At 41.0% G+C, this 12,739-nt stretch overlaps 1 long non-coding RNA gene across 1 annotated transcript; it reads right to left on the bottom strand.

Moving 5' to 3' along the window:
• Positions 1–205: 205 nt before the first annotated feature.
• LOC134294174 (uncharacterized) lies at positions 206–7,062 on the bottom strand. The gene is made up of 2 exons (XR_010001143.1): positions 6,952–7,062; positions 206–3,491 (listed from the first exon to the last, which is right to left on the bottom strand). It is a non-coding gene; the product is annotated as an uncharacterized LOC134294174 (long non-coding RNA).
• Between the last annotated feature and the right edge of the window lie 5,677 nt (positions 7,063–12,739).

The following is a 12,739-nucleotide window of genomic DNA, read 5'->3' as shown; positions in this document are numbered from 1 at the left end:
GGTGAGGGACACTGGCTGATAACAACAACAACAACAACAACAACAACAACAATAATAATAATAATAAAACAAGCAGTCAAAGAAGAAGAACATACCCTGGCAGAATATGTAAAGCAAAGTGAATAACCTGCTTTGATTGAAGTCAAAAATCAGAAACTCCTCAAAGCACAGCAAAGAATCAGTACAAGAAAACCGCACTACAAACTAGAGCTGACTAATAAGTTTATTTATACCCTGCCTCCATCTCCCGGGAAGGGGACTCAGGGCGGCTTACAGATAATACCAGATAAAAACAATAACAATATACAATACATCAATAAACAAAAAACATACACAAATTATAAAATTCTAAACATTAACCTAAATAATAAAAAAACACACACTTAATAAAACATGGAATTAAAAATAGCGAGGTTATGATAATAGACTAAGTAAAGTGCACATTATAGAAGTTGTATATGATGCAATACACCTCACACGGTTATGACTCAGCCATCACCAATTCCCTTTGTGATTGCATCATGACATTCACAGTCATTAGAGAAAATAACACAACAATCAAGTGTAGGACATAAGAAGCATAAAGGGGAAAAGTCCAAACATTGTTTACACAGTTGAGATTAATTATAGGAAACAAATGAGTACATGATACGTTTCATATATACATATATGTATGTATATGTGAATATATATAGGTATGAAACTCCTTGAAGGGCTTGGTTAACCTTCAGTTTGCTCGTCAAACCGAATGACCGTGTTGCGAAAGGATGTGTGTCTGAAAAGCATGGCACAAGCATGAAAAGTCTGGACAGCTCAGCCTTCAATGGTTACCAGATAATACGATTTTGTAGCTTTACAAAGTCTTTAACTTTTCCTGCCAAAGAGTGCTGGTGCCTCACCAAACTACAATCCCCAGGCTTCCATGGCATTGAGCTTTCTATTCGTAGGGAACGGTAGCACTTCATCCGTGGGAGCCAAGCACCCGAAGACACTGTGTGTAACTTACATGTTCCATTGTAAGCGATAGGAAATTCCAAGGGATCAATACTTGGTAAGATGTTTGTTGCCTGTAGCTAATTTTAATGATAGGGATAAAATTATATACTTGCTGTCAAGACCAATTAAATCAGTCATGGCTAATGTATCTAGATTTGCAGTGAAAGCAGCCCTACTTGGAATTTATTATGAGAATAAATTAGATTAATTTTTCTTATGAAAAGAATGCAGAGTTGGCAGTTATATTTGCAACTGTTGTGCATTACATTGTACATCGCCCTGTGTCAAAGGTAATATCATATTTTTGTATATTGTGTAGGAATTTTCAAATCGTATTGTTTTGTCCGTTATTGGCCTTTCTTTTGGCCGTAACCTAGACTTGGTTGTTTAAAAATAAAGTTGAATGGAATCCATATTTCCACATGTATATACCTCACAACCTCTGAGGATGCCTGCCATAGATGTGGGTGAAACGTCAGGAGAGAATGCTTTTGGGAAAGAACCTACATGTGACAACTGAGTAACTTCCTCTGCATGGAATCACCCCATCCGCATCCAAGCGTTTAATTCTGAGTTTAGAGATACTCATGATCATAAGTGCCTTTTGCAAGATTGGTTATAATAAAGCTGTATCTCAACTGGGAAACATGGTGTTTATATGGAATGGGTTTTTCTGCTTGTCAAACTAATGAGTTTAATTAATTCACTGAGAAGACAGAAAGTAGAAGCGGCCTTGAAAAATGGTCAACATTTAAGCTTCCTTCAATAGCTTTCTGAATGAGCCAATGCCGCGTCGCTTCACATTTATGCCTTCTTTGTGTCATACACGGATAAAGGGCAAAGCAGCCCCCTGCGTTAACTATCCATCCTTTTGAAAAATCGAGCCGGTGATTTTTGTGCTACTTTATAGATTTGTAAGAGTTGGAGGGAGCAGTGTTTACATGGATTGAATATAAAATCAATTCGATCTTAATTACATCTAAACTCCAGTGAATACTTCCATTGGGCTACCATTTAATCGGTGAGCTGTGCTGAAGTGATACGATTTTCATTATTATTATTATTATTATTAATAATAATAATAATAATAATAATAATAATAATAATAATAATATTGGTGATATCAAAACTCCAGCATCCAAGTTCTCCATCAAGCAAACTCATTCCAAGAAAGTTGATCTTTGATTTGGGACATTTTCTATGTGTCGCAGCCTATATACAGTAGGGTTGTGCACAGATTTCGTTTCTCCGGTTTCCTTTGTTTCCTTTGGTATCTTCAGTACTTTGGGAGCACGTAACTCTTGTCTGTTGGAGGCAAGTGTGAAGGTTGCTAATCAAAGTGGCCAACTTGGAGCAAAGCTGCTTTATACAGTCAAGAAAGGTTCCCTGGGGATTCATATCATTCACACCTTCTACTCTGAGCTGAAATTGTACAATTTTGTGTTTTCAGAATCCCTGGTGCTTTGATCGAAATGGCTCAAAACCCATTGGATTCGTCCGTCCGTCCTTTAGATCCAATCATTTAGGTCACTCCACAATAGCTAAATTGCTTTGGATTTGAAACTATCTCCTTGGGGATGAGAAAGGATGTCCAGCATGGTTTCTTTCCATCGTCACCTTTCCCTTTTTGTTCTCCTTCCCACTCCCAAAGCACTTTAGTCCCCTGAAGATATACAACAAGGAGAAGGAACAAAAATCTAAACCTTTTCCAAGAATGGCTTGAGGTTCTTATTGAAAATATGCCGGCATTACTGGCAACTTACCTGTGCTTGCGGACGGAAAATAAGAAGAGAAATGCTCGCTATTTTGCAGGCTGAATAGAGAAAGATACAATGGGATCGTTTTGGAGGCAGCGTCGAAGCGTGATTGCGGCGGTATTGTGCCATTTAAAAGTATATATTATACATTTCCAGAGCTGTGTTGCAAAGCACAGAAGTGTAAGGAAGGCAAAGCATCGTATGACAAAGGCTGCGAGAGTTGGAGATGGATTGTAGGGAGACAGAACCCAAGGAACCGTGGGAGAAAATAATGCCGCAAGAGCCATCCCTGCTCCAGGAGACGGTTTCGTCGTTGAATCATTGAAACATTTATTTTGGGCTCTTGTTTAGTATCATTTCAAGGAAATACACTCCAAAACCATACAGTGTTGGGCTGGCTCTGAGCTTCTTTCTATAGGTAGAATTCTTCACTAAGTTGCTTCTCAAAGGAAGGAATAAATAGATTTTAAAATTTTTCTTCCAGCGAAGGGAAAGCCTTGGAGCTCCACGCTGTTTTTGACGCCAATAAACTGTATGTTGAAATATTATTTTCCATGCAGAAAATACTATTTTGTGTGTGAAAAATAATATAAAGGGGGCTTTTTTCTGTGTCAAATTTGCACATGGTTCACATAACAACAACAACAACAACAACAACAACAACAACAACAACAACAACAACAACAACAACATTTCTTACCCGTCACTCCTTGTGGCTCGAGGAGGGTTGCAGAATAACTAAGAAACATTGTAAAAATTCCACAGATAAAGATATTAAAATGTATTTCTATAAAAGATACATGTTAAAATGTATTTCTATAAAGCACGTATTAAAGTACAGTAGAGTCTCACTTATCCAAGACTCGCTTATCCAAGGTTCTGGATTATCCAAGGCATTTTTGTAGTCAATATTTTCAATATATCATGATATTTTGGTGCTAAATTTGTAAATACAATAATTACAACATAACATTACTGTGGATTGAACTACTTTTTTGTCAAAGTTGTTGTATAACATGATGTTTTGGTGCTTAATTTGTAAAATCATAACCTAATTTGATGCTTAATAGGCTTTTCCTTAATCCCTCCTTATTATTCAAGATATTCGCTTATCCAAGGTTCTGCCGGCCCGTTTAGCTTGGATAAGTGAGACTCTACTGTACATAGAAAATGACATTTCTTCCAATCCTCTGGAATAAATATTTGCAAAATGTTATTTTTCATGCAGAAAATTTCATAATTCTTTTTTTTTTTTTTTGCAAGAATTTTGCACTCAATGCGCAGGGACAATGGCTTGTTTGACCTGCACATGAAACCAGTAGGACTTTATGTCTTTGTTCATTCATTCTGTGAAGGACAATATGGGCCCTACACATTTCTCAATATTATTATTATTTCTCCTCATGTTTGCTGTCTCTGTTCCCAGATTTCAGTTTCACTCCTTTTCTGATAACCATCACCGCGCTGCCTTAATGAGACGGTTTCTTTCCGTCATGTTTCCATATGCCAAGAAAAAAGGACCAACTGTTTTGTTCCCGTCTCCCTTGCCGTGCTTGCTGGAGAGCCCTTCTTGCCTGGCCTATTTGAACCATCTCTGTCTATTTTGTTGTAGTCACAAATGTAGGCCTTCTCCTCACAAGCACTGCGTTGCTAGGGGATATGCAGAGCTTTTGTTGTCGTTGTTGTTGTTTTCCCCTGAATGTGGCTCGTTCACACTTATCTTTTCCCCCTAGCGAACATTTGTTGCGAGTTCTTTGAAGGCTTCATAGTCATTTGTGCTTGAGACAGAACTATGGAGGCAGCAGAGACAATTATGGGACGCCATCCAGCTCTCCACACAAACCTCTTTTTCTTATTCCCTTCTTTTAATTTGGTAATTTTAACACCCTCTTTGCACATTTCAGAGTGAGCTACATGCTAATTAGAAGCCCACAGTGAAGCATTTGTCTCCTTACTTCAAATTAATAACCTTGGCTAAACTCTATGCTGCTTGGGTTGCTCTCTATTCTTTCATTTTCTTTTGAAATGCAGACCTCTCAGAGCAACGGGTGTGCCAGAATGCATTTGTCCTCCAAGCTCTGAAGTGTTGAGGTCTTTGGAACATGCCCCCAATTCCTGATAACTGTTGGGAGCTCTACGTAAAAATATTCAATTCTCTATGTTAGGATTTTCTGTTAGGGAAAACTCCCAGAAACAGCAGAGAATCCAAATATGCAAACAGGATACTTATAGTTGAGCATTCAGCTCACAGGAAGCAGAGCGTGAAGTGCCATGTGGCTGTAGATACTTAAGAGTTTGAGCATTCAGCTCACAGCAAGTAGAGAGTGAAGTCCCATGTGGCTGTAGATACTTATAGTTTGAGCATTCAGCTCACAGCAAGTAGAGAGTGAAGTCCCATGTGGCTGTAGATACTTATAGTTTGAGCATTCAGCTCACAGCAAGCAGAGCGTGAAGTGCCATGTGGCTGTAGATACTTATAGTTTGAGCATTCAGCTCACATTGCAGACTTGGGCAATGTGGGGTTGAATTTCAACACCCTACTGGTCCATCTTCTTTGGTGCAATTCTCAAAACAAGGTATTGTGGACAAAACCCAGACAATTCAGTCGCTTTATTCTTTCATTGTTTTGCCCTTTCCCACCATTTCCCATTCTCTCCCAGACCAGACTCTCAGTATTTTAAAGCCACTGGGAATGCTTCATTCTGAATATCCTATTTTAGCGTTTCATTTACTAATGATATACATTAGGGGTGTGCACAATATCAATTCGCTCTTCTGAATTCGGAAAATTTGGCTGATTTGTTTCAAACGGCATTGAATTATTGCCATGTTGTTAAGCTGCCCTGAGTCCCCTCCGGGGTGAGAAGGGCGGGGTAAAAGTATAACAAATAAATAAATAATTTTGATTGCCAAATCCCCAGAAATGGGGCAGGAAGGCAGGAGCAGCTGTAGACTCGGAATAATGGGGTGGATGGAGACTGGTCTTCAGCTGTATTAAATAACCCATCCCGGACCTAAATTCATTTGCTAGTTCCATTAGAGAAGACCTATTGGAATCAATTGCTGAGTAGAAAGTCAACATTTCCATGAATCCCATTGCTTTCAAGGATTAATGTAGTTAGGACTAGAGTTTTAAAAAAGGTTTTGGCCTGTTTCTTTGCTTTAGGAAAAATACTGTGTCTATTAGGGTTGTGCACGATTTCGTTTTTCTGTACCGTATTCGGATGATTCGGCGGATTCAGTTGCCGAGTGCATAAAAACGTGGCTGGTGCAGGGCAACCAAAGCCTTACCTAGTACAGATCACAGCAACTAGATCATGCCTGGTCTAGAAGCATCCCTGAAGGGAAAATCCCAGAACATGGCATTAAAGGAAAGACACCAATACCTGGTGGGGAAGAGCAACAGAATGCATGGAAATGTTATTGGCTGCAACATAAAAGAGACTATTTGAAGCAGAGCAGGATTTTCATTTTCCGAGATGGGTAATAGTTTTGCATCTCAATTTAGAGCTTTCCAATAATGAACAGATGCTGTGGGTCAAGAAGGGTGAGATGAATTACCCAGCTCGGTTTCCTCTTGCTCACTGGCCCTCTCAGATCATCATCATTATATTTTTTGGAGAGCTAGCATGCCTTCGACATTTTAATTTGCGTCTCAACAATAGCTTTTCTCTCCGTCATCGACCATAATGAAGAATTCCTTGTGGATTAAAACAATGGATGTATCCATTGAGAAAAGGAAGGGGGAGAGTTAAATAGGAAAACAATCATAATTTATGTAGGAAGGTAAAAAAAAGATGTAGGACCATACAATTCATAAGTGGGAGAGTGGCTAAATCGATGGTTTAAAGTGGACTGAATTCCAGATTTCCCTCTAAATTCTTACTTGGTGAGACAAATACATTGATGGCCAATTAAAAACTAAACACTGGTAAAAGCGAGTAGTTGTGAAGCCAAGAAGTCCGTTGTCTTATGTGAGAGTGTTTTTTGTCTCTATACAAGGGAGTTAGCAGGTTTCTCAATGACCAAACAGAGACATCCAATAGCAGGACAGTGGCATATGCAACCGAGTGGGTGCCTGCCAGCCAGAATATTGTTGTCATTGTCTTTTATGTGTCTTGCCTTTCCTCGACAGAGAGTCAGGAAATTTGGACACATATTCCCAAATAGATTTGTGCACTTGTATGAAATGACTTACCGTTTCTGTTTGTTCCATTTGTATGGCCCAATTTCTGTTTCCGTCTGCCACTGATGGAAATGGGTGCCTATACGAATGGGCTTTTCTGTCCAAGGTCTGAAAAAAAAAACAAAAAAATTTCAGGCCTTGCGAGGCAAAGTGCCAAGCCCTACAAACTGGGCCTACAAGCCATCAAGCACTTAATGGTTCATTGGCCCGGCAGCCAGGGCCTGCAATTGAACGCTCAATGCTTGTAGTCCCTGGCTGTTGGGACTACGGCCGAGAGCTCAACGGTAGGCTTGGCAGTCAGGTCCTATGAGGCTTCGAGCGCTTGATTCCCATAGGCCTGGCTCACAGGGCCTACAGGTGAGTGCCGAACGCTCAATGCTCAATGGCTCATAGGCCTGGCTCACAGGGCCTACAGGTGAGCGCTGAACACTCGATGCTTGATGGCTCATAAGCCTGGCTTGCAGGGCCTACAGGTGAGTGCCGAATGCTTGATACTCGATGGCTCATAGGCCTGACTCGCAGGGCCTACAGGTGAGTGCCAAACACTTGATGGCTCATAGGCCTGGCTCACAGGGCCTCCAGGTGAGCGCTGAACGCTCGATGCTCGATGGCTCATAGGCCTGGCTTGCAGGGCCTACAATTGAGCATTCGACACTCGACTGTAGACCCTGTGAGCCGGGCCTATGAGCATCAAGCACTCAGCACTTGGTTGAAGGCAGAGGAGAATGGCTACTGTTCCCCTCTGCCATTCGTTTCACTTTTTCATTTGTTCCCGGGGAGTTGTACCGTTACATGCAATCCAAATGGACGAAACGGTACAAAACCATGAATGAAAAAGGATTCAAGCCGAACCCTACTCCCAACTCCCTTGCATTGCGTTCCACCTTAGTCTCATAGCTCACCAGCGCTGAATTCCACATTCCATTTTTGTTCAAGCTCTTGCTGAACGGGAAGGAGAAAGGGAGAGAGTTGTTACGGCAGCCTCTCTGTTAATGAACGTGCCTCAAGACTGGGAGAAGGAAAGCGGGAGTCGACTGCTTCATCTTGACTCGGGGCAACTGGCACCTCATTTATCAATGGGTTCATCACCGAGGCATAATTCTCCTGCTATGAAATATGCAGATGAAACGGATTCTCTGTAGTCAGCACTGCCTTGCCCTGGGCTGCCTAGGGGTGCAATTACTCACGTTAACAATGTTCTTCCTGCTCGTGAAGCTCTGGCCTCTTCCAGAAGCCCATCGCTCTTGTCTTCTCCAATGAACTTTGGTTCTCCGCAAGGGAGACTTGTCTAATCAGGGCGATACTGATGAGATGGTGCTTAACTAAACATTTTCTAATTGCTGGAGTCACAGGCGTAGTGAGTAGAATTCAAAGTCAGTGGAGAACAAGTCTTTCCCGTCCCCTCTGTGACAGCCCCAAAGACACGCTTTTGAAGACCGTCTTGGTCTTCTCATAACCAGACCGAACATACTCATCTCCATCAACCTTTTCTCCTACGTCTTGCTCTCCTCTGTTCCTTGGATCATTTTTGCTGGCAAACCTTCAGAAGCAATGCAAAATGAATCCTTTTGCTTTGGAAAACCTTCCCGCTTCCCAGCCATTCTTCTGGTTCTGCTTCCAGTTTTATGTCTCTTGTATTCCTATATTCCAGAAGATAGCGCACCAAGCTGGCCCGGAGAATTTTGCGTTATCCTACAATGAAAAGTGGCATGGTTTATGAAGTTAAGCATAAATGCCTCCCAGAGCGGAGGAGGTATGTATGAAAAATAAGATAATGAAAGTGGTGCGAAGCTTGCTCCGTTTCAGAATGACTTGCTGGGAGCCATTCTTGGATGCCATGGCTTACAATTAATTTGGGGGAGTTTATGGAGGAATAATGGGCCAGAACTGCATTAGTTACAGTCGTAGCAAGAGCAAGCCATAGGGGATGCGAGAGATGTTAAATCCCGCTGCAAAACATCCCTCGGCCTACATCACCCAAAGCGAGAGCTATGCCGAAGTTTTCCTAATTGTGAGCCTCACTTTGCATTTCGCACGTGGGGCATCGCTGAACTCGGCTCGCTGAGACTCTTCTGCTGGCGTGCCACCGTTCAGGCCATTCTCTCGCTCTGGTGGATGGATCTCCTTGGGGCTGTTTGTCTTTATTGCCTTCACTGCCCTTGGGCTTGTTTGCCACTGATACCCTGCAGTTTGTTTGGATATTATGATTTACACAAATGATTTTATAGATATTTTATGTCACTTATAGTACAAGAAACAGCAACCAGAAGGATAAAGGAGCAATGAACAACAGAGTTTTGAAAAAAGTTAGCCCAAATGTATACACACATGCATATACATATATACAATGTAATTTACAATAATATATAATATTATACTATATTGTATATGCATTTAATATTAATAATATTGTTTTGTAATACAATATAATACTAATAATACAATATAATATAATAATATTAATTATATATTATACTAGCTGTGCCTGGCCACGCGTTGCCGTGGCGTTGTCTGGTGGTGTCTGTATTTTATAGGCAGTGTGGAAGAGGCCTAAGTGAGGCCTAACCGTGCCTGTCCCCTGGGCTGAGTAGGTTGCTAGGAGACCAAGTGGGTGGAGCTTAGCATTCAAACTGGCAGCAATTGGATAAAAACTATTATTCCTCTCCCTCTAATTAGGACTTTATTTTTCTTTTCCTTTTTGTTGTATCAACCTAGAGCCGTGAATGATGGGTTGTGTTGTCAAATTTCGAGGTTGGGGGGCCTGTAGTTTTGTTGTTTTGTCCGCTGCCCTGATGCCATCACTCTTTTATATATATAGATATTACATTATTAATAATATTACAATATATAGATATATAGTAGAGTCTCACTTATTCAACATCCGCTTATCCAACGTTCTGGAATATCCAGCACATTTTTGTAGTCAATGTTTTCAATACATCGTGATATTTTGGTGCTAAATTTGTAAATACAGTAATTACTACGTAGAATTACTGCCTATTGTAACTACTTTTTCTGTCAAATATGATGTTTTAGTGTTTAATTTGTAAAATCATAACCTAATTTGATGTTTAATAGGCTTCTCCTTAATCTCTCCTTATTATCCAACATATTCGCTTATCCAACATTCTGCTGGCCCGTTAATGTTGGATAAGTGAGACTCTACTGTAGTACAATATGGTAATTTATTGCCAGTACTGTGCTATGCTAATAATATAATATTGTATGTAAATTAAATTTGTAAGCCGCTCTGAGTCCCCTTCGGGGTGACAAGGGCGGGATATAAATGTATTAAATAAATAATAAATAATACTAAAAAGGTAAAAAAAAACATACTGGAAAATACTTGAACTTAGTAGCCAACTGCAATAAATCACTACTGTACAAGAGGTCATGAGATCGAAGCCCGGGTTGGATTGAGCTCCCGACCATTAATAGCCTAGCTTGCTGTTGACCTAAGCAGCTGAAAAGACAGTTGCATCTGTCAAGTAGAAAATTTAGGTACCACTTTATGCGGGGAGGCTAATTTAACTAATTTATGACACCATAAAACTGCCAGAGGTGAGCACTAGATTCGATGGCATATTAGACCCCAGTAAATATGATAGTATTATATTTACTTAGGCCCGATTGTAGTGCTTAAGCTAGGACTGTGGATAAGAGGATCTGTACCTGGCGAGTACGTGCTAAACCGAATGGGCCAGGACAGAAAAAAAATTCACAAGGTTGAAGTCAAGCCACTGAGGTTTAATTCAATGTGGCTAAAAGGCATGCAAGTACAAGCAGGATGCTTCAAAAGTAGATACAGAGAAGGAGAGACAGAAACGGAGATACTTTTTTGTCCTGCAAAACAATAATATGAAGTGAAATGAAACAAGAAGCAGAGGGCCAGTCTTACTCATACACGTGGCCATTAATTTAACTAAAGCGGAGGATGCGTGATAGGAATGGGTGCGCATTGGAGGGGGTGGTGACGGTGCTGAATCATTAGCAAATGTAGGCTTAAAATAATAAATAAATGACCCATTTAATTAATCTGCAGCATTAGTTGGCAAGGCCAACGCTTGTCTGACAAAGGAAGGTCAGAATTATGTAGCTTAACAAGAATCCACATTAGGCAAGGAAGGAGAATAATCAGACATCTGTGCTTAGGCAGAAATGCTGCTGGAACGGGAAGCTGGCCGGGTGCCATTCCTCTCCCGCCGGACTTGCCCTGTTTTGACAGGCAGATCCACTTCTCCTTCCCTTTACTTTCACCTCGAATGAATAGAATACAGAGCTTGAGAGAATAACTCTTTTCTGGGAGCTACTTGAGCGCGAGGAACATGTTTCCCCAATGACAGAGCAACAGTGTACGAGGTTGTATTAAAATTGAAAGTGGGCAAATATTCCTTTTTTTGCAATACAGTTTATATCCCCCCCCTCACTTACTTTTATAATTACAGGTGTATGGCTTGCAAAAGGGCAGAGGAGGACTACTACATGGTTCAAGTGCTGGCTTGTGCTGCTTATTAGGGATGTGCAAACATACATAGTCACTCCTCATAAGTCGTATTGAATTAGTTATATTCGTGCACATGAATCAATATTGGAAACATGCAGGAAACGTGGGGGGGGGGGGCTATAGATTGAAACACTCACCAATAATTTTTGTTAAGATTCTGTAACATTTCGGTGCCTCCCAAGGTCAGTTTAATTTTCAGTAAAAGCATTAAGCAACTTTGGTAAAGGCAGGAGAACAGAAAGTGCTTTAAAAACCATTCGTTTTCTTTGGCACAATCGGCATAAGGAAGGCATGGGGGTGGGACCAGCAAAATTAATGGGGTGGGAGACTGAGAACACAGCATTCTGGGAAATGTAGTTTGGGAAGGCGAGTCCGCCTGTGAATGCAACAGGACAAATACAGAATGTACCTCTCAGAATAAAACCACTGGGTCATCTAATATGTTTACAAAAATATTTTTTTTAAATTGGGGCAGGATGGGAGAGAGAAGGGAGTAATCGAGAACTAATTGCTTGTTACTGGCCCATTAAGCTGCATTAGCCATCCATTTGGGAGCTAATAAAATAAAACGGAATTTCCAGCCCACCAGATGTTAGTGAATAAACTGATACCAAATTGGTGGCAATAATGTCATAAAGGGGACACAGGTCAGTCAACCATTCTGGAGAGAAGCAAGGCCATATTTGGGAAAGGAACTAAACACAGCCTAGTCCTCCTCGGGTTGCTTTGCCTCGTTTGATTGGTTACAATCAAAACTGTGAGTTTTCCGGGCTGTATGGCCATGTCCCAGAAGCATCCGAGAAAAACCGCGAAACAGCAAGTCCGCGAAAAGCGAACCGCCAAGTAGCGAGGGAACACGGTATACATTATACATACATTCTGAGAGCATCTCTTGAGCTTCCCCTCCAAGACCCACTTATTTTTAATGGGCATGGATAGTTTTCCATTAATGTCCTCCTGCCAATGGAAATAAAAGCGCCCGAAGGCAAATACTTTTGTGCCGACAGATAATGCAAACTTGGACAAAGAGACCCAAGGCAAACAGGGCGAAGGAAAGGACTGGGTCGCTTTCCAGAATTGGCTTGGAATGGCAAAGAGAGTCCTTATTAAAGCGGGTCCGTGCCTTTGACTTCTCTCGCCCTTCTTTCCCCGTTTAAGATTGAATGTACACATTTCTGGAAAGGCAGCCGTCCGTTGCAATGCTCGTGTATATTTTTCAAATGAGCAGCACACACGCCAGCCTTGGGAAGAGGAAGCCTGTTTCAGAAAAAGCCAAAAGTTCTGTCTTGTGTCTCT

This window comes from Anolis carolinensis, unplaced genomic scaffold (assembly GCF_035594765.1).
Source record: "Anolis carolinensis isolate JA03-04 unplaced genomic scaffold, rAnoCar3.1.pri scaffold_13, whole genome shotgun sequence".
NCBI lineage: Eukaryota > Metazoa > Chordata > Lepidosauria > Squamata > Dactyloidae > Anolis > Anolis carolinensis.
The sequence above is the reverse complement of the archived record's forward strand: the minus strand, read 5'-3'. Positions and strand labels throughout refer to the sequence as shown.